Source organism: Herpailurus yagouaroundi, unplaced genomic scaffold, assembly GCF_014898765.1.
Source record: "Herpailurus yagouaroundi ecotype Mexico unplaced genomic scaffold, PumYag 159, whole genome shotgun sequence".
In the NCBI taxonomy this organism is placed as follows: domain Eukaryota; kingdom Metazoa; phylum Chordata; class Mammalia; order Carnivora; family Felidae; genus Herpailurus; species Herpailurus yagouaroundi.
Window position 1 is genome coordinate 38,282,050 of NW_024412400.1, and position 23,026 is coordinate 38,305,075.

The 23,026-nt window shown below is 39.0% G+C and overlaps 1 protein-coding gene and 1 long non-coding RNA gene across 4 annotated transcripts in view; one reads left to right on the top strand and one right to left on the bottom strand.

The window, feature by feature from the left end:
• PAQR9 (progestin and adipoQ receptor family member 9) overlaps positions 1-939 on the bottom strand; it is a 10,052-nt gene extending 9,113 nt beyond the window's left edge. The window contains exon 1 of one of the 3 annotated variants that reach the window (XM_040480400.1): positions 705-939. The gene's annotated coding sequence lies outside the window, so the exon portion shown is untranslated. Of the gene's footprint in view, positions 1-123; positions 331-704 lie in introns of those variants that run through there. The other 2 variants (XM_040480399.1, XM_040480398.1) reach the window with 2 other exon arrangements.
• The window catches only part of LOC121033776 (uncharacterized), a 45,443-nt gene that overhangs the window by 11,144 nt on the left and 11,273 nt on the right, over positions 1-23,026 (top strand). The window lies entirely within an intron of this gene.

Sequence of the window (23,026 nt, forward strand, 5' to 3'; positions counted from 1 at the left end):
GCGCTGCTGCGGTGACTGGGCATCGCGCGGTGCGGGCGCAGCCGCCGCCGCCGCCGCCGCCCCCGGAGCGGGAGGCGGGGATGTGGGAGCCGAGGCGCTGGAAGGAGGGAGGGACAGGCGCACCGAGGGAGGGCGGGGGCCTCCCCGGCTAGTGTTTCGCAGCCGCCTCGGGGGATAGAGTTGTCCCCTGTCTCGAGTTCCGTACCATCCCCCTTCCTCGGGCCGCAGTAGCCCGAGCGAGCCCCTAAATGATTGATGTGGGGGCAAAGGCAGCGCCAGCGACTCGGCTGAGCGCACCAAGGGCCAGGGTCGACAGCCGGGTTCGAAACCCGACAGCCACTCCGGCGTTCCAGAGGACACTGGGGAGCAGTGTTCTCGGGGGGAGGGGGGGGCGGGGAGCTGGGGCCACCGCGTTGGGGGGAGGGTGCCTGGAGTTCCAGAGCCTGGGGTGGGCGGAGAGATGCGCTAACAGTAATCTTCGGAGGTGGCGGGGGTAGGGAGCTCCGGAAATCGGGGGCCTTTGAGACCGTGTCTCGATCAGAGCCGTGTCATTGTCAGATACCTGAGACTGCCCCTCTCTTTTCTTGCATGTGGCCTGTGTGCGCGCGCGCTTGCGCGCGGGCGCGCGGGTCCCTTAATCTACACGATAAAAGCCTTAGTTTATTCCTTTTCGTCTAGCGGACTTATTCAGGTGCGTCACTAACCTCCTTTCCTTCGTCCTCATCCTGTCCAAATGAACCGTTCCTAAACCGGCCTCCGGTCGCGCTCACCAACCCTCCAGGGCCGTGGCTCACCCAACCTCGTGTTCTTGTGTCTTTAACTGGGAGTCTTTAACTGGTTTGGAGCCAAAGTCCAACAACTCAGGGCGGGCTGCTCAAACTCCACGTTTTATTGAAAAATTTCAGATGAAGACCGGCCGATTCAGAAAGCCTCTAACCATCTGAAGCATTTATTGAACCAGGGTTCCCAAGCAGAGCTGTGCCCGAGTCAAGGGCTGATCATAGCATAGCGGAGGGTGTTGATGAGGCAGGACTTAAGAGAGGAGGTGCGTTCTAGCACGAAATGGAAAGAGAACTAAGACGAATTCGTAGAGACTGGCAGGGGGTGGCTTGGAAAAAGCTGATGCATAATTAACCAGAAGTACCTGGCAGGCTAGGTTGGGTGGATGGAGGCCAGAAGAAAGGAAGTCTGAAGAATCGAAAGACGGTTGTGATGCACTGCGGTGTGAAAGAAAATTTGCCCTTGAGTTTTGTAAAAAGGGGCTTTAAAGCCTGTCTGCTGTAAAATGTTTACCATTTCACAGAAGTTTCTCTCAGTGATGCCCTGGGGGTGTGACTGAGTCTAACTTGAATCACTGACCTGCAATATAGTGTTATGGCAACAAGAGCTAATTTTAAAGGGACCACCCACTGTTCTAAGTGCTTTACGGTTTTCAAATCTTTTAGGTGTTGTTTTTCCCCCCTTTGCAGCCTGGGAAATGGAGGCACCACGACCGTAAATAACATGCCCAATTGGTAAAAGGGAGATTTGAACCCAGGCAAGCTGCTTCTAGATCTCATGCACTTAAACCAGAACATCCAACGACTTGCTTTGCGCAAAGAAACCTAGGAGGGAAGGACAGTTTGATTTAGGAAAAGGCTTTCATTTTCATTTTATAAATGAAAGGCTACCTTCATGGTTACAGCAAATCCTTTAAGTAGGTCAAAGAAGATTTACTTAGTGGCTCAAGAAGAACTTAAATTATTGATAAGAATTATTTATAACTGAGATATCATTCAATGCTTTAAATTTCTAAAATTACTTAAAGGTATTAGAACATTCTCTATAGAAGTTTCAGCCTTCTCTCTTTTTAAAAAAATGTTTTCTGCTAGTAACTGACTTAGCAAACTCTTACACAACTAGGCTAAAGGTACATTTTGGTCTTGTACCTTTATTGAACAATCACCAATTCCTGATTAATGAATTTCAAATAAATGAGATTTTGCTGTAGTTACTCAACTAGTGTTTTGTTTTAGTATTTTTTATTTTTCCACTGTCTGTAGTCTTATTGTTTTAAAGCAAATTTAAATTTAAAACAATTTAAAGCAAATTTCCTTTAACATCTGGACTAAAGACCCATGCTAATTTGTAAAAGGGATTAAGATTTAGACATTTATAAATCAATCCTGGGATTATAATTCAATCCTGGGAATGAATAACTTGAATCTGGGGCAGAGTAGGAAAAATAATTTCATACTTTCTTTGTACTCCACAAACAACCTAAGCTGTTACCAATCTTTTAGTTGCATAATCAGCTCACTTAATTGGGGAAAATATAATAGTTCACACTGAGTGAAATAATGGAATTGACTATAAATGAATGTGTGAAAACTCTAGTTAGAGAAAATCATATTTATTTTATGACTGAGAGTGGTGAGACTGGCTATAATAAACTATGATATTCACTAAAACACTCAGTTTTACAAAGTCAAAACGTCTGAAACCTAACTTTCAGAAAGCCTTTATGATTTCTGCTTTTCTCTTTTCTCGTCCGTCTTCCACTCCACATGAGGCACAAGATCAACTGATGCCATGGACTGGTGTCATCAAAGCTTTTTGGTGCCAACCCAGACATCTGTCTTTGCTATACCTTGACAAAGTCAAGTAAAAAAGAAATAAGGAGTCAGCAAAACTGACCTAACTTACTAAAAAAACAAACCGAACCAAACCCAGTATAATGACTTTTCCGTAATTACTACCAATCTTTAGAAATAATTTTCCATAAGCTTTTTTTGAGATATCAAAATGTGTACCCCAAACCCTACCCAGGCTAGGTTTTGTGGTTTAACTCCAGTCAGCTAACTGCCTCTTGTCAGTGAAAACCACTCTCACACCTCATGGGCTTGGCTAAACAGATAGAAGCAGCCGGCTGACTGCCATTCCCTAAAGTTTCACTGGGAGATAAGGCATCTCTAAGGTAACCAGAACTGACTACCAAGTTCTTGATGAGAGGAATCACCAAGTATTACATTGGAATGCCAGTGCCAGCGTTTAGAGGCAGAACCCAGCCAGTTCTCCCAACTGAAAGCTTGTCAAACCAAGACCACAAATGTTTTTTTGTAGTTCTGTAGAGGCTCTGTACATTTGGGTGCTGAGTGGTCCCCACTGCAGAATGCAATCATATACGGGAACTGTAGCAAACTGGGCAAATGTTTTTTCCCCATGTGGTTGCTTTGGTGATGTTTTTAGAGACCAATTTATAGGCTTATTTGTGTTTCTCTCTACAGTCACAAGATGAAGCATATATAAAAAATCCACAGCAAATTTGATGTTCCCTAGTAGGGACAGTGAGCTTTTTGTAAAGCCTGCAGAAAAAACAACAACAACCATATGCTATGATATTTGCTAATTATATATCTGTTTTTGCAGGAAATAATTTTTTTCCTAGTCTAATTTTTAACCCAAACTAATCAACTGACCAAACAAAACCTACTGTGGACCCAGTACCCAGGATTCTGTATAAAAAGAACTCTGTAAAGTTCAGTCCCTCTCCTCATAATATACAGTCTAAACAAAGTGTTTCCCTTCCCTCAAATTGAAAATAGTCATAGTGTTGTCATCCAAACTCATCCAGGTCAGATACAGTCACTACCAGATTATAGAATCTGAACTTCCTAATGGTGGAAAACCTTCTGGCAGTGGCATCAGATGTAACTATGGCAACCTTGGAAGAAAAGTGCAATCTGCAGGCCAGGCAGAAGTCTGGAAGCTAGAGTGAGAGTGGTGGGGACACTGAGTTCTTATCTGGCACTATTCCTGCCTATTCACTGACATGGCGACAAAGTTCTCTTTTGAAGAAAAGCGGTGGGAGACTTGTAGAGGGTGTGTTTCCCCTTTGAGCTTCTATGCAGGGAATGACAACTCCATATTCCCCTTTCTGCCACAAGTTCACCTGTTCTGTATTACTGGTCTCCAAAGTGGGATGCCCAAGAAGACTGATTAAGGTGAAGAATAAAATATTACAACTTCTGTTTCAAAATCCTTTTCAATGTCTCTACTCTGTGAAGGTTTATGATATACTTACCATGTCGTACATGGAAGTGATTTGTAAATAACATGTTGGGGCAGGTGGACAAGTCAAGACACTTTGGCCAATAAGGGTACGCCATCCATGCTATTGACCCCACACTGTAGAGTCCATGCCTCTTGTTTGTCTAACTTGCTTCCATCCATTCTCCCAGGTCTAGGATGGACTCCCTTTTCTTGCCTCTCAGGTCACTGGAAAAGGTGTTTGGAGGTCCTCATCTGTCACCCAGTAGCCCCTAAGCTGTGAACAGACCTACCCAAGCCTTCATTCAGCCCTCCCACAGCTTCCCTAAGCTAGGATGGCAGTCTCCATTTGAGGGTTATTTCTCCCAATTCTGCCCTTCCTGTTTCCTTGTCTTTCTATAAAGGCATTATATTTACACGTTCTATTCATCCAAATTCAGAGTTATCCTTTGGGTAGGAGACTAACATAGGCTGTTGGCTTGCTTTTGATAGGGCCTTTTAGGTAGCATTCTTTAATTTAACCTTAGAAGCAGTTATACAAGTGTGTAAGATAGATCATTGAGTTCCTGCTCCTAATAATTTATGAACAGTTTTCTTTGAAACACAGTGCTTTGCACATGCTAAGCACACACCACATATTTGTAGGTGGAGAAATTATTGTCAGTACTGTAAGCCTTTAAAAGGTTAGAATTTAGAATCCTAGAATCTTAGAATAGGGACGTCACATATCCTTGTGAGTCATCTAGTCCAACTGTCTTCCCATTTATAATAGTCTGAATACAGTATTCAGATTATCTTTAAAATTTTCAGAATACACTTTGCAAGGTGAATATGAACTACTTCCATTTTCAGACAAGAACCGAGAGGCTCAGAGATGTTCAGCAGCTGGGTAGCAAAGCCAGAGTCAAACTTTACTAATTCCAAACTCCCCACTCTTTCCTTTACAGGGCACCTCTTCCTGAGTGGTTATTATATAGCTAGGCTTGAACGTCTCCAGTAAAGGTGACTTATTATTTCATACAGTCTCTCCTTCTACTTTCAGTTTTTTAACTTGTTTGAAAACTTTGCAAATAATTAAATGAGCACAACTGATGAGAATAAAGCACAGTTGTATCGTGGCTCAAAGCTCAACCATAATTATTATTGAATGTGGTTACCAATTGGATCTGGTTAGAAAGTCCCTGAAAAGAATGATGCCAAATAAAGCATGTGTGCATGCACTGTGTGACAGCTGGATATTGATCAGGCATGGCTGGAAGGTACTTTTCATATAAAGAGCATTTTCCTGTAAACAAATAACATCTGATGTTACCAGGGGGCTTGCCATACCCTAGATCTCTGCAAAGAGGCAAATAGTCAGTTCCATGATTCATAGATGATCCCTGCATTTAGCACAATATTATTGATTACAGCAATATATTAATATGGAAAGGAAAATATTCTGCTATATTACTGCATACTTAACATCAAAGAGAATGCATCTCAATCATTGGACTCTGGGCCTTGAGCTCACCTGCCATTAGTTCCATTTTGGTTTTGGTCCTCTTAAAAACTAAAAATTTTTATTGAGGTATAACTGACATTAGTTTCAGGTGTAAAATATAATGATTTGTTATTTGTACATATTGGGAAATAAATCTTCTTAACATTTGTCATCATATATAGTTATAAAATTTTTTTTTCTTGTGATGAGGACTTTTAAGATTGACTCTCTTAGAAACTTGTAGATATGCAATACAGTATTAACTATAGTTACCATACTGCATATTACATCCCCATGACTTATTTATTTTATAACTGAAAGTTTGTACCTTGGACCCTCTTTACCCATTTTGCCCACCCTCTACCTCCTGCCTCTGTCAACCACCAATTCGTTCTTTGTATCTGTGAGCTTGGTTTTTGTTTGGTTTGTTTTGGTGTCAAATTCCACATATAAGTGATGGCTTATCCTATTTGCCTTCCTCTGACTTATTTCACTCAGCATCATGCCCTTAAGTTCTATCCATCTTGTTGTAAATGGCAAGATTTCATTCTTTTTTATGAATGAGTAGTATTTCATATATATATATATACATATATATATGTATATATATATATACCACATTTTATTTATCCATTCATCTGTCAGTGGACACTTAGGTTATTCACATGTCTTGGTTATTGTCCATAATGCTGCAATGAATATGGGAGTGCAGGAAACTTTTCAAGTTAGTGTTTTTGTTTTCTTCAGATAAATATGCAGAAATGGAATTGCTGAAACATACGGCATTTCTTTTTTTAATTTTATTTATTTATTTGTTTGTTTGTTTGTTTATTTTAATTTACATCCAAATTAGTTAGCATATAGTGCAACACTGATTGCAGGGGTAGATTCTTTAATGCCCCTTACCCATTTAGCCCATTCCCCCTCTTACACCCCCACCTGTAACCCTCTGTTTGTTCTCCCTGTTTAAGAGTCTCTTCTATTTTGTCCCCCTCCCTGTTTTTATATTATTTTTGCTTCTTTTCCCTTATGTTCATCTGTTCTGTGTCTTAAAGTCCTCATATGAGTGAAGTTATATGATGTTTGTCTTTCTCTGACTAATTTTGCTTAGCATAATACCCTCTAGTTCCATCCACGTAGTTGCAAATGGCAAGATTTAATTCTTTTTGATTGCTGAGTAGTATTCCATTGTGTGTGTGTGTGTGTGTGTGTGTGTGTGTGTGTGTGTGTGTATACACCATATCTTCTTTATCCATTCATCCATTGATGGACATTTGGGCTCTTTCCATACTTTGGCTATTGTGGATAGTGCTGCTATAAACATTGGGGTGCATGTGTCTCTTCGAAACAGCATACCTGTATCCCTTGAATAAATACCTAGTAGTGCAATTGCTGGGTCATAGTGTAGTTCTATTTTTAGTTTTTTGAGGAACCTCCATACTGTTTTCCACAGTGGCTGCATCAGCTTGCATTCCCATCTATTTTTAATTTTTTGAGGAACTTCCATATAGTTTTCCATAGTGGTTGCACCAATTTACATTCCCACCAACAGAACGTAAGCGTTGCTTTTTCTCCCAACGTCACCATTATTTGTTATTTCTTATCTTTTTGATAACAGGTGTGAAATAATATCTCATTGTGGTTTTGATTTGCATTTCCCTGATGATGAGTGATGTTGATATCTTTTCATATACATGTACATTTAGTTTTTTAATGTAATGATTTTTATTTTTTTTGAGGTATAATTTCTTTTTGTTGAAAATATTTATCAGCATAATTTTCCAGGTGCCAAACACTAAACTGATTGAAGGATATGATACATATATATATGATATATATATCTAGAGAGAGAGAGAGAGAGAGAGAGGAGAAAGGGAGATCATATATATGATATATATCAGATATATATCATATATATACAGAGAGAGAGAGAGAATTTCAGTGATCTTATGTCCATTCTTGTACCTCAGTCATGTGAAAACCACAAGAATTAAACTATGTGGGTCCACTTATAGGTGGGTTTTTTTGGATACAGTTCAGAACTGTGAATGCATTTCTCTTATGATTTTCTTAATAACATTTTCTTTTCTTTAGCTTACTTTATTGTAAGAATACAATATATAATATGGAGTTATCAATAGATTCTTTTCAGCACACTTAATTTATTTCTAAAAAGTGAACAAGGAGCATTTTCTAGGAACATGGTTATTCTCATGGTCACCCATTGACACGTTTCCTTTGAGCCTTGTGTTCTGAGAGTTCCATGGTCAAAATGCATTAGTTTTGTTTTATTCTTGATCCCTGCCTGGCTCCTCCAACCTCCATCCTTCCTCCCAAGAGTCTCAATTCTGTATTTTCACACACACTTAGCTCACTGTCTAGAGAGACTTCCCAGTACTGCATAAGGATTATTGAATACATCTACAGTGAGCATTCTGGAGACACTCCTGAATATATATTTAACCAGCAGTAATAAACATCACCTATGTACAAAGCTGGTGCTAGATGCACAGGGCATGGAAGAGCAGAGGAGCAAGTTGGAGCACAACAAAGGGAAATCAGAATCATCCCTGCTTTCAGTTACTTGGGAAGTATGTCTACAATGTTTTAATGCAACCATTTTGTGATTGCTTATTTAATGTAGCCATTTTGAAACAAGGAACATTTCAAAGCTGTTTCAAACACCATTAAGCTTTCAGTGTTTTTACTTCTGAGTAATGTGTTAGACAGACACCTGCACCCCAGCCTTGATCCCCATCCCACAGAGGTCAGGGCTGGAGGGAGGGTTAGGTACCATCTGGCAAGCAAACCACGTAAAACTAAGAGTCTTGGGTCAACCACACTTGTTCATCTCAAAGAGAACTGTCGATCCTGCATTATTTGTTGTCTGTCCCTTGGCTTGCATCACACTTTCCTGGTTTCTTCTTTACCATAACAATGCCCGTGATCTTTTACTTTTAATTAACAAAAAGGTTTGAGTGCTGGATTGAATGGAACTTCTTTTGTTTTCCATTTTAAATCATATGAATGGCTACTCATGTATTTTGAAGGCTTCCTGATTATACTGACCTTGTTTAATTGGGTCTATGTTGGGAAGGAAGTGGAGTGGGAATGGAATGGCTCTGCGGGCTACAATTCTATCTCATATTCCCAGCTCCAGACTGCATTGGAAAGTCTCAAATTAACATTTCTAATAGGTCCTTCAGCAATGTATAAACATTTTATCTCTTGTCCTCAAACTTCATTGTAATAGCCACTTAGGGGAGACAGGCTAATCCGGGTCTAGCAGATGTCAACACAATACAACACAACACTTTTTTTTCTCAAATAGTTAAGAAAAATTAAAACAACATCGAGTATAATCAGATATGGGCTTGTCAAACAATAGATTTGTAAAACATTTTATAAACAATTTAGAAATAAAGTAGAAAATGAACGTCTCCCATAAGGGAGTTAGAGGTGGAAGAAGGGGTGAAGAAAGTCTATTTTACTTGTTTGTTTTTTATGTAATTTAAAGAATATTCGTGACATACACTTATGCCAAGGCTCTTTTGACTTTGCTGTGCAAAATGTCTTGCCTCAAGGAAGACAAGAATGATACAAATGCTGTAAGGACAGGAATAAAAAGAGGGGAGGGAGGAGAGAATTTCTCTGTCTGAGATGGGCATGGAAAGAGCCAGCTTTAATTTCCAAATTGGAATGGTATTTTCTTTAGGTCTGATGTGGTTCTTAAATTCTGCATCAGCCTCATTGTTGATGGCAGAAAATCATCACTGCAACAGGAGATGAAGAAGTGCCCAGTGAAAGAGCTGCTCCCAAATCCTATCCCATGTAGTTGTGGTTAGTTCACATAACCAAGGGATTTTTATTCTAAATCATTAATCTTTTAAGACTGAGGTTGCTAGTTATCATTCTCCCTTATGATACCCTTTCTCCTCTCCAACTTGACCAGCCTTCCTGCTGTTCCTCTAAGTCCCAAGCATGTACCAGTGGGAGAGGCTCCGTGTGGCTTCTCTGCACAACAATGACCTGGCTCGGGGGGCAGGGAGGTCTAAGAAGCAGCCCATGATCTGGCTCCCATGTTCTAAGCCTGGGCATGGACTGTTTGCTCAGAAGAAGAGGTGTCTTTTCCTGATTCACTGGTGGGCTGACACCTGCCCCTGGGCGCTTGCACTTGTTTCTTTCTGCCTGCCTCTGCCTCAAATGCTTCCCACCCTGACACTCTCCATTTAGTTCTCTGTTCAACATCACCACTTCTCAGAAAACTCTGTCACCCATCATATCTAAAATGACACCCTCCCCATCACTCTCTGCCTCCTCACCGTGCTTTATTTTCTTCATATTTTATTATTGGACATTATATAATATATGGCATAATATATACTTCTTCATTTTTTATTTCCCTACTGAAATATGAGCTCTGTGAGGGCAGGGGCTTTGGTCACTGCTCTATCCCCAGTCCTATCAGAGTGCCTGGCACACAGTAGGCACTTAATAAACATTTGTGGAATGTTTAAAAAATACCCATCCCCAAGGCTTTCTAAGCCCAGCGTTAGGCTCAACTCCGAATATTTGTATTGACCCTGCTCAGGCAGAATCTTCTCCAATTAACTGGCCTCCACAACCTAGAAAAGCTAAACCAAAAATAGAAAACACAAAAGCTGTTGGCTGTGAACTTCAGTGACCAGGGCAGTGGTTTCTGCACTTCAGAATCAATCACCCAGGGATCTTAAACAACAAAACAACACCAAAAAGTGACACATAGCGCCCCACCCCCCCCCACTCCCACTCAGCTGAGCTTCTAGAAGTTTGACTTGGTGGACGAGTAATTTATTGGGAAAGAAACAACATATAACATGGGCTATTATGATAGGAAAGATTTACAATGCTTTGAATTTTAAAGGTCAATTCTAACAAAGTAGTTTCTATCAAAGAGAATTCCTCAAATCTCTTCTATTAATAGCATCATTTAGCACCCCTGCAGCTCAGCAGAGACTGCTTGGGACTCTGTCTCACCATGGTTTCACCTTAACTGAGAGCGAAGCAAATGTCAGTGTGGATATAGTGCCATAGAGGTATAAAAAATTTACACCTTCTTTGGCTACGGCTTAAGCTTTTAGAACCTAACGGATCCTCCTCCTGAAAGTCTGGTTTAAAAATACTTGGAGTTTTGCAAATGTCATAAGAGCTTTTGAGACTGCCGCACACGAATTTCTGACCCACCACTGAGAGCACGGCCAAGCAGGCAGCTGCAGAGAGGAACAGGTTTACACCGAAGCCCCATCCCCAGCCCTGGCACTGGCACCCAGGTGACCTGTCTCACTGGCACACACATGGCCCCACAGCCAGCTCCCTTTGGGAAGAACAGGGGCAGCAGTCAAGCTTCGCTGCCTGCCGTCTGGTTTCTTGAGCGCCTTCTCCATGTGCCCTCTTCTGGACACGGCAGCTCCTGCAGGGGCCAAGTGCCCTGACAGCCTCCTTCGGAGATTGAGGCTAACAGCCCAGCGCTGGCTGCAGAAGGAAAACAACTCTGGGACATCAGTGCATGAGAGGTGGATGAGGATTGGAGTTCAACATTAATCCCTGATGGGTTGAAGCTGAACTTGAAATGCCTTCCAGCTTGACTGAGGTTGACTTTCATTTCATCTGATGTGCTTAATAAGACACTGAGGAAACTTAGGAAAGTATAGCCTTGTGTTTTCAAGAGGGGTGATTATATATTTGTATACGATGGCCCAGGAAGGTTGCACCTGGTGGTAGCTCCTGGGAAAAGAACAGTTTTGTACCCTATTGCCTGACATTTTCAGGGGGAGGGGGATTCCTATTGTAATGCTTCTTCTCGTTTGTATTCTGTATGTTTTCTTCGATGACAGAGCCTGTGATGATGCTATTACTTAGCCCTGAGTGCAAATAATACAGCTGCCTGTACTTTTTCCTTCCAAACCCCTTTCTGCAATTTAAGAGTCTGTCCCAAGAGGACTTCCTCACTGCTAATCCTGCACCCGGGTGGTGCCAATAACATTTCCACCAGGACTTTCCCCCACTTATATGGAAAACTATTTATATTCTAGGGCTTAAAATTGCCAGCTAAGAGTGCCCTGTCAGAAAGGATTCTCTTTCAAAATGTGTAAGGAGTCCTGTGTTTGTTTCTTCATGTGACAGCTGAGGAAAATTCGACTGTGGTGACCACCCTGGGCCCTTTCTCCTCTTCTCCCCAGTGCTTGGATAGCTGCTTGGAATCGTGAATCTACGACAATCTACAGTGGTCTCAGGGGTGAAATGGGAAAGACGGGCCTTTGGAGACCCTTTTGGCCATTTTCCTAGCCCCTTCTTTTCCTTCCTACTGGGCAGCTTTTTAAGCCCAGCTCCCTCATTTTACAGATGAGGAAACCAGAGCCTAGAGAAATGGAGTCTTGCACAAGTCCACACAGCTAGGTTTTGGACTCTCAGCCCTGTCTGTGCTTTCTCTGACACTACTTCGGGTACACACAGTGAGGTGGTTGAAAGACCCCTGGCTTTCGAGTCAGATGGGCCTAAGAGCTTGAAGTCCGACTTTATCATGGATCAGCAGTGTGAGCTTGGACAAGCTGTTTAACCTCTCTGATTTGCAAACGGAAACCATAATGCTTTCCTGCAAGGTTGTTGTGAAGATTGATGTGTAAAAAGTGCTAGATACAAACAGATGTGCCAATAGAAGGTAGTTGTTAGTGTTATTCCTATCCCCCCCTGCCGTACTCAAAAGAAAATCAAACCCAGCCACGATATTACACAAAACTGGCTTAAGATAGTACAACTTTCAAGGATATTTATCTTTCAGTAGAGATCCTTGAAAATGAAAAGCCATTGAGATACATAGCAATGAACTTCAGTAATAGGACATTTGGGCACAATGCAGCTACATGCAGTGTGTTGGATAAGTGATACAGGAACAGCTCCACTGAAGATGCTGGGAAGCAGCCCATGTGAGGAGGACACAAGAGGTGTGGAGACAGACGTGATGGTGTTCCAGGAAGGCAGCCTCAGGGGAGGTAGCCAAATGCAGGTAATGCTACCTAATTAGACTGATGAGGGACAGAGTACAGCAGCAACCAGAAACCCAGAGGAGTTGAGATGCATGCTCTAGGTCTGAGTAGCTGACATCAGGGTGATCTGTTAGGAGGTGGTGGGGTCTCAGAACCTGGTCTTCTGTTCAGGATCTGGAGAGGTTGGAGGTGGGACAAACGAGCAAATCCTAACATGCAGACAACTGCTTCTGCTCTTCCCCTTTAAGCCTGGCCTGAATAGCTTGTGTCTATTGATATCTAAGTTGCCATTTGTTCTAATTTGCATAAAAGAATGGTTGTTGTTGTTTTTTAAATAGAGAATTCTAGGGAAAAAACTAATTAAATTCTAAGCCATTGGCAATATTCAAAATTCTCTTCTAATCTTCTCTGATATATATACAGATGTTTCATATAATTATAATCTATGTGTGAATTCCATCTTATGTTCTGTTCTAAATGTAGATATTTCCATGAATTAACTTAGTATACATCCTTTCCGTTTTTAATGCCTCTGTAATGTTTCATCCAGATTATATTATAGCTCTCTGATGGCAGTATTCGGGATGCTAAGAATTTATCATGATTACCAATTGCAATTATGAGAATATCTTGGGACTTTTTTTCTCTTAGATCATTTCCTTGCCGTAAATTCCCCAAAATAAAATTATGAGATCAAAATATGTGGACAGTTTGGTGGCTCCTGTTATGATCAACAAATTTCTTACTTAAAAAAAAAAAGAGAGATGTTTCCACTCACTACCTTGTCAACCCAAATCCCACCTGGGTCTCACACCCCATATTCTGCAGGGAGGTGCCCCACCTTTGTCCTGGACCTTGGATACACACACTGCATGTGTGTATCAAGGTTTTAGCAAGGCCATCCTAGAGGCAGAGGTGCAAGTCTGTGTTGTCCAAGCTGACTTTTGCTGGCCTCTGCCCCAGGCTGACTTCAGCCCTGGAGAGGAGATGCTGTTGCCCCTTCTGCTTAGAGAGAGCACATGGGGGGGGGGGGGGACGGCCAGGAGAGGCAGGAGAGGGGAGCGGCGTAGAGAACTGCACTGGCAAAGGGCTTTCCTATGTGTGGCATTCAGAGTCACTGTGGTGTACTGATGTCAGGTCTTTTCATAATGAAAGACACAATTTGTTCAGTTAGAAGTGGAGATAACCAATTCTTAATTCACCCATTGCTCTCCATTTTCCTGTTCTAGAGGAAAGCGGTGGGTCAGGCACAACTTCTGTGGAGCACCATCCTCAGCCCACTGATCGGTCAGGTCCTTGAGGGAAGGGACCTGTCTGGTTGTGCTGCCTGCCACTCTACCCCCAGCACCTGGTACAGCACCTGGCATGTAGTAAATATTTGGGATAGCCGTTAATGAGTGCATGCATTCCTAGAAATAGGAAACTTCCAATAAAATGGACAACCCAGGGCTTTCTCTCCAGGGACTTTCTGTCCACACTACACGTGACAGTTTTGCGTTTTATTAATAGTTAACACTGACAAAACAATGCTTAGCTGACTTAAAGTGAACATCAGCCGTGCCCTTGATGTAAAGACCAACCCAAACAAAAGGAAATTAATTTTAGAAATTCTCACAGTAATTTTCAGGGAAACTCCAATATTATTTTGAATTTGGTCGGTGCACTTGTTCTCTTTGAGGGAATGAAGATCTGATGAGTCAGACAAGCCTTTGGTGCTTTATCTCCAAATGGTCTGGCATGAATTAATCATTAGAAACCATGCAGGGTTCCACCCATGTTTACTTTCCATTTTCAAGATTATGTTTCACAAATCCCCAAATAACATGGAAAATAATTTTTTTTCGGGGCCTCTGGGCAGCTCAGTCAGTTGAGCCTCTGACTTAAGCGCAGGTCATGATCTGGCAGTTTGTGAGTTTGAGCCCTGCATCAGGCTCACTGCTGTCAGTGCAGAGCCTGCTTTGGATCTTCTGTCCCTCTCTCTCTCTCTGCCCCTTCCCTGCTCATGTGCACTCTCTCTCTCTCTCAAAAATAAATAAACATTAAAAAAAGGAAATTTTTTCCAAAAATTCTGTTAAAAAATAGAACTATGGTATGAGTAGCATATTTTTCTTTCATTTTCAGTTCTAACTGGTTGTTGTGAGTGTATAGGAAAACTATTATTAATGTTTGATGTTATTGGTTTGTGATGTGCAGCCATATTTTCAAATTCCTTTAGTATTTTTGTTGTTGTTGAATCTCTTGGGACTTCTAACTATACCCTCATATCATTTGCTATCATTCTTTTAACACACTACTAGATTTAATTTGCTAATGCGTTATTTAGAATTATTTATCTCTATCTTTTAAGTGAAAGTATTCTGTAAGCTTTGTGTTATATATTTTGTAGTGGGTTTTGGTATTAAGGGTATGGTAAAATCATATTAAAGTGAACTAATGTGTTTTCTGTTTTCTTCCATGGTCTGGAATAGTCCGAGAAGTATAGGAATGATCATGTAGTGCTTATACCAGAATTGTTATGTTTTATAACATTAGGAAATATATCAATGTTGTCTATAATGTTAGCACATTGAAGGTTAAAAATTATGTGATATAGCAAAACATTTTAAAAATTTGATAAAGTTAAGTAGGTTTTCTTTCTTTTAAAAAAATTTTTTTTAAAATGTTTATTTATTTTTGATTCAGAGAGAGACAGAGCATGAATGGGGGAGGAGCAGAGAGAGAGGGAGACACAGAATGTGAAGTAGGTTCCAGGCTCTGACCTGTCAGCACAGAGCTCGAACTCACTGACTGTGAGATCATGACCTGAGCTGAAGTGGGAGACTCAACCAACGGGGCCACCCAGGCGCCCCGTTAACTAAGTTTTCTAATAAAAATTACAAATGTCATAGGAACAGAAGGAAACTACTTAAACCTGCTAAAGACTAAGGATTGCAATCAGTACATCATATTATTGAGTGAAATATTAAAGCTACAGCCATTAAAATCAGGGACAAAGCTGGGATATCCACTCTTACCACTATTCAATATGGTTTTTGTTTGTTTGTTTGTTTTTGTTTTTGTTTTAGAGAGAGAAAGAGAGCATGAGTCGGGAGAGGGGCAGAGGGAGAGAGAGAGAGAAAATCTTAATCAGGTGCTATACTCAGCATGGGGCCAGACTCAGGGCTCGATCCCATGACCCTGGGATCACGACCTGAGCCGAAATTGAGAGTTGGGTGCTCAACCGACTGAGTCACCCAGGAGTCCCTATTTTTTTTTTTTTAAGTTTTAACTAATGCAATAAGACTCTTCTTCCATAAATTTAGCAAGTGGTATAAATATTGGAAAAGAGGAATACATTATTTTACAGTGGCGTGACTTTATATCTAGAAAGTGAAAGAACTCAATTAAAAAAGAATTAGAACAATTAGAGAGTATAGCTCAATTGCTCAGTACCCGATGAATATGCCCAAATCATTGGTTTCTTACATATTAACAACTGCCTGTTAGATATGGGAACAAAATATTCCATTCACATCAGTGACCAAAATTATAAAATAACTTAGAACAGATTCAATAATAAAGGTACAAGAATTATATTTTTAAAAAGTCTAACATTTTATAGAAGTACCTAAATAAACAGAGCATTATAGCATATTCATGGATAGAGAGATTCAATATATAAATATCAATTCCTAAATTAATAGGCACATTTAATGCAATCCAAATCAAATGCGAAGATATATTTGCTTTGAAATTGGACAAATGATTTAAATGTTTGTATGGAGTAAATATATTTTAAAGTTTATGGATAAATTTGGAAGAATAGTGAGGGAGCACTTGCCTCTATATCAGAGGGGGAGATCTTAATAGTAAGTTAAAAACTTACTATAAACTACTAAACTCAAAACAATATAGTTGTGATAAAACTACAGTAGAATCCAGACATAGATCTACTGTATTTGAAAACTTGTATCATGAATTTTTTTTGTATTAAGTGGGAAAGTATGTTTATTAAATAGGGTTGGCATAATTAGCTGTTCATATGGATATTTAGCATATAAGGTCCTGAGTGAGATTGCTTGAGTTCTAGCCCCAGCTTTATGTCTTAGTAGCCATATAAACTTGACTGATTCCTTAAGTTTTCTACTCCTCAATTTTCTTATCTATGTGAAATGCACAAAATGCTTACAGAGCATCTGGCATATAGAAATTGTTCATTAAATTCTTTTATTGTTACTCTTATTATTTTTTTCGCACCATATAAAAATAAATCCCAAGCAATTAGACAACAAAAAGAAATAAAATAAATCCAAATCAGTAAGGAAGGAGTAAAACTTTCACTATTGGCAGATGACATGTTACTATATATAGAAAACCTGAAAGAGTTCACCAAAAAACTGCTAGAACTGGTAAACAAAATCAATAAAGTTGCAGGATATAAAATCAATGTACAAAAATCTGTTACATATCTATACACTAATAAGGAAGCAGCAGAAAAAGAAATTAAGAAAACAACCTCATTTATAATTGCACCCAAAAATAATAAGATACCTAGCAATAAAACTAACCAAAGAGGTGAAAGACTTATATGCTAAAAACTATAAAACATTGATGAAAGTAATTGAAGACAACACAGAGAAATGGAAAGACAGTCCATGCCCATAGACTGGAATAACAAATATTGTTAAAATGTCTATACTACCCAAAGCATTCTACATATTTATTGCAGTTCCTACCAAAATACCAACAGCGCTTTTCACAGAACTAGAACAAAGAATCCTAAAATTTGTCTGGAACTACAAAAGACCCCAAATAGCCAGAGCTATCTTGAAAAGAAAAGTAAAGCTGGAGGCATCACAATTATGCACTTCAAGTCATATTACAAAGCTGTAATAATCAAAACAGTGTGGGACTGGCACAAAAATAGACACATAGATCAATGGAATAGAAATGAAAACCCAGAAATAAACCCACAAATATTTGGTCAATTAACCTGTGACAAAGCAGAAAAGAATATCAAATGGAAAAAGGACAGTCTCTTCAACAAATGGTGTTGGGAAAAATGGACAGCAACATGCAGAAGAATAAAACTGGACCACTTTCTTACACCATAAACAAAAATAAATTCAAAATGGATTAAAGACCTAAATGTGAGATTTGAAACCATAAAAATTCTAGAAGAGAACACAGCAACTCCTTTGACATCAGCCATAGCAACATTTTTATAGATATTTCCTGAAGAAAGGGAAACAAAAGCAAAAATAAACTATTGAGACTACATCAAAATAAAAAGCTCCTGCACAACAAGGAAACAATCCACAAAACTAAAAAGCAACCGATGGAATGGGAGAAGATATTTGCAAACCACATATCTGATAAAGGGTTAATATCCAAAATATGTAAAGAACTTAGGCAACTCAACACCCAGAAAACAAAAGTCCAATTAAAAACTGGACAGAAGGGGTGCCTGGGTGGCTCAGTTGGTTGAGCGTCCAGCAGCTCAGGTCATGATCTCACGGTTTGTGAGTTCGAGCCCCGCATTGGGCTCTGTGCTGACAGCTCAGAGCCTGGAGCCTGTTTCAGATTCTGTGTCTCCCTCTCTCTCTGCTCCTCCCCTGCTTGTGCTCTGTCTGTCTGTCTCTTTCTCTCAAAAATAAATAAACATTAAAAAAAAAACAACTGGACTGAAGACATGAACAGGCATTTCTCCAAGGAAGACATATAGATGGCCAGCAAACACATGAAAAGATGCTCAATATCACTGATCATCATGGAAATGCAAATCAAAACTATAATGAGCTATCACTTCACACCTGTCAGAGTGGCTGAATCAACAACACAAGAAACAGCAGATGTTGGCAAGGATGTGGAGAAAAAGGAACCCTTGTGCACTGTTGGTGGGAATGCAAACTTGTGCAGCCACTGTGGAAAGCAGTATGAAGGTTCCTCAAAATGTTAAAAATAGAACTACCCTATGATCCAGCAATTGCACTACTGGATATTTACCAAAAGAATACAAGAACACTAATTCAAAGAGATACATTCACTCCCATGTTCATAGTAGCATTATTTACAATAGCCAAGATATGGCAGCAGCCTAAGTGTTCATCAATAGATGAATGGATTAAAAAGATGTGATAGTGTGTGTGTATGTGTGTATATATATATATATATATATATATATATATACATATAAATATAATTCAGCCATAAAAATCAATGAAATCTTGCTGTTTGCAACTACATGGATGGAGTTAAAGAGTATAATGCTAAGCAAAATAGGTCAGTCAGAGAAAGACAAATAGCATACGATTTCACTCATATGTGGAATTTAAGAAACAAAACAAGCAAAGAGAAAAAATGAGAGAGAGAGAGAGAGAGAAATCAAGAAACAGAGCAAACTGATGGTTACCAGAGGGGAGGTGGATGGGGGAATGGGGAAATAGGTGATGGGGATTAAGGAGTGCACTTGTTGTGATAAGCACAAGGTGACATATGGAAGTGTTGAATATTGTACGCCTGAAACTAATATAAGTCTGTATCTTAACTAACTGGGATTAAAATAAAAACTTAAAAAATTTTTAATTAAAAAAATGAGAATGTCATAAAAAATAAAAATAAATGAATAAAAATAATTCCCAGATGGATTAAAGAACTAAATTTGAAACCTAAAATGGTAAAAATAACATAAGGAAATATAGTAGACTATTTGTATAATCTCAGTTTGAGGGAGACCTAGCCTATAGCAAGAAAAGAAACCCAGCAACCATAAAAGAAAAATCTGGTGAGTTCAGCAACATAAAATTAGAAACTTCTGCCTAGAAAACAATGGTAATCACAGTCAGTATACAACAGACAAGAAATTAGTGTGTTTAAAATACAAAGAACTCTTACAATCTGATAAGACAGAAAAAGAAAAATGGGCAGAGAATATGAATAATTATCTTACAAGTGAAGAACTTCAAATAGCTTAAAGATGTATAAAAAGATGTTCAACTATACTAGGCCAGGGAAAAGCAAATTACAATATTAGTGAACTATCCTTTTCTTAATTCATCAGACTGACAACAATTTATAAATTTATTGATTTATAAGAGTGATAATATCCAACTTTGGCTGAAGAATAAAGAAATAGGCAGGTCCTTAGCATTGCTGGTCAGAGTTCATCGGCTACAGTCCTTAAAAATTTCAATCAGTTGGTGAATCAATTAAAATTAAACTTGCACTTACCTTTTCATCCAGCAAAGTCATTTTTTAAAATTTAACATATAGAAATAAAAACTTCAATAATTAAAGGATAAGTGTATAAAGAAATTTCTTGCATCATTTTTTGGTAGACCACTCAATCAAAAAACCCCACAAAAACCTGAAAATAATCTGAAGGTTTCTTTTGTTTTCTTTTTTTAAATTTTCATGTAAATTTTAGTTAACATACAGTGCAATCTTAGATTCAGGAGTAGAATTCAGTGATTCATCACTTACATACAACACCCAGTGCTCATCACAAGTGCCCTCCTTAATACCCATCATCCATCTAGCTCATCCCCCACCCACCTCCCTCCATCACCACTCAGTTTGTCCTCTATTGTTAAAAGTCTCTTGTGATTTGTTTCCCTCTCTCCTCTTCCCCCAACTCCCATATGTTCATCTGTTTTGTTTCTTCAATTCCACATATGAGTGAAATCATATGGTATTTGTCATTCTCTGATTGGAATATTTTTTTTTTTAGTATAATACATTCTAGCACTATCCACATCATTGCAAGTGGCAAGATTTCATTCTTTTTGGTGGCTGAGTAATATTCCACTGTGTATATATGTATATATATCTCTAACATTTTTATTCATTCATCAGTCAATGGACATTTGGGCTGTCTCCATAGTTTGCCTATGTTGATAATGCTGCTATAAATATTGGGGTGTGTGTACCCCTTCAAATTTTTACTTTTGTGCAAATGACCTTTGGGTCAATAAGTAGTGCAATTGCTAGATTGTAAGGTAGTTCTATTTTTAGTTTTTGGAGGAAACTCCACACTGTTTTCCAGAGTGGCTGCACCAGTTTGCATTTCCCCCAACAGTGCAAGAGGGTTCCCCTTTCTCCACATCTTGCCAATACCTGCTGTTTCTTCTATTGTTAATTTTAGCCATTCTGACAGGTGTGAAATGGTATCCCATTGTGGTTCTGATTTGTATTTCCTTGAGGATGAGTGATGTTGAGCATCTTTTCATGTGTCTGTTAGCTATCTGGATGTCTTCTTTGGAAAAGTGTCCATTCATGTCTTCTGCCTATTTCCTAACCAGGTATTTGTTTTTTGGGTGTTGAGTTTGGTAAGTTCTTTATAGATGTTGGATACTCTTCATCAGATATGTCATTTGCAAATGTCTTCTCCCATTCTGTAGGTAGCCTTTTAGTTTTATTGATTGTTTCCTTCACTGTGCAGAAGCTTTTTATTTTGATGAAGTCCCTATAGTTTATTTTTACTTTTATTTCCCTTGCCTCTGGTGATGTGTCTAGTAAGAAGTTGCTATGGCTGAGGTCAGAGAGGTTGCTGCCTGTGTTCTCCTCTAGGATTTTCATGGTTTCACATCTCACATTTAGGTCTTTAATCCATTTTGAATTTATTTTTGTGTAGGATGTAAGAAAGTAGTCCAGTTTTCACAAAAACAGGCACACAGACCAATAGAATAGAATAGAGAATGCAGAACTGGACCCACAAATGTATGGCCAACTAATCTTTGACAAAGCAAGAAAAAGTATCCAATAGAAAAAAGACAGTCTTTTTAGCAAATGATGCCGGGAGAACTGGCATGCAGAAGAATGAAACTGGACTACTTGCTTACACCATATGCAAAAATAAACTCAAAATGGATGAAAGACCTAAATGTGAGACAGGAAACCATCAAAACCCTAGAGGAGAAAAAAGGCAACAACTTCTTTGACCTCAGCCACAGCAACAGGAGGGCACTTATTGGGATGGGCACTAGGTGTGTATGTAAGCAATGAATCATGGGAAAGCTCTATTCTTTGGCTATTCCCAAAGCCAAGAGCACACTGTATACACTGTATGTTAGCTAACTCGATAATAAATAATTATATTTAAATATATATATTTTCCACCTCTGTGGTTAGGTTTGTTCTAGGTATTTTATGGTTTTTGGTGCAATTGTAAATGGGATCAATTCCTTGATTTCTCTTTCTGCTGCTTCATTATTGGTGTATAGAAATGTCACAGATTTCTGCATGTTGATTTTATATCCTGCAACTTTGCTGAATTCATGTAGTAGTTCTAACAATTTTTTGGTGGAGTCTTTCAGGTTTTATGCATAGAGTATCATGTCGTCTGCAAATAATGAAAGTTTGGCTTCTTCCTTCCTGGTTTTGATGCCTTTTATTTCTTTTTGTTGCCTAATTGCTGAGGCTAAGACTTCCAGGACTACGTTAAATAGCAATGGTGAGAGTGGACATCCTTGTCTTGTTCCTAATTGTAGGGGAAAGACTCTCAGTTTTTCCCCATTGAGCAGGATTTTAGCTGTGGGGCTTTCATATATGGCCTTTACGATGTTGAGGTGTGTTCTATCTATCCCTACTTTGTTGAGGATTTTTATCAAGAATGGATGCTATATTTTGCAAATGCTTTTTCTGCATCCATTGACAGGATCATATGGTTCTTATCCTTTCTTTTATTAACGTGGTGTATCACATTGATTGATTTGCGAATATTGAACCAGCCCTGCAAGCCCAGGAATGAATTCCACTTGATCATGGTGAATAATACTTTTAATGTACAGTTAAATTTGATTTGCTAGTATTTTATTGAGAATTTTTGCATCCATGTTCATCAGGGATATTGGCCTGTAATTCTCCTTTTTGGTGGGGTCTTTGGTGCTGGAATCAAGGTAAGCTGGCTTCATAGAATGAGTTTGGAAGCTTTCCTTCCATTTCTATTTTTTGGAACAGTTTGAGAAGAAGAGGTATTAACTCTTTTTTAAATGTCTAGTAGAATTCCCGTGGCAAGTTATCTGGCCTAGGACTCTTGTTTGTTGGGAGATTTTTGATTACTGATTCAATTTCCTTGTTGTATGGATCTGTTAAAATTTTCTATTTCTTCCTGTTTCAGTTTTGGTAGTTTATAAGTTTCTAGGAATTTGTTCATTTCTTCCAGATTGCCCTTTGTTGACATATAATTTTTCATAATATTCCTTGTATTTCTGTGATCTCTCCTCTTTCATTTGCAATTTTATCTATTTGGGTCCTTTGTCTTTTGTTTTTGATAAGTTTGGCTAGGGGGTTATCAATTTTTTTTTTTAATTCTTCAAAGAACCAACTGTTAGTATCATTTAGCTCTTCTGGTTTTTTTTGTTGTTTGTTTCTATATCATTTATTTCTGCTCTAATCTTTATTATTTCCCTTCTTATTCTGGTTTTAGGCTTTATTTGCTATTCCTTTTCTAGCTCCTTTAGGTTGTATATTTGAGACCTTTCTTGCTTCTTGAGATAGGCCTGTGTCTCAAATA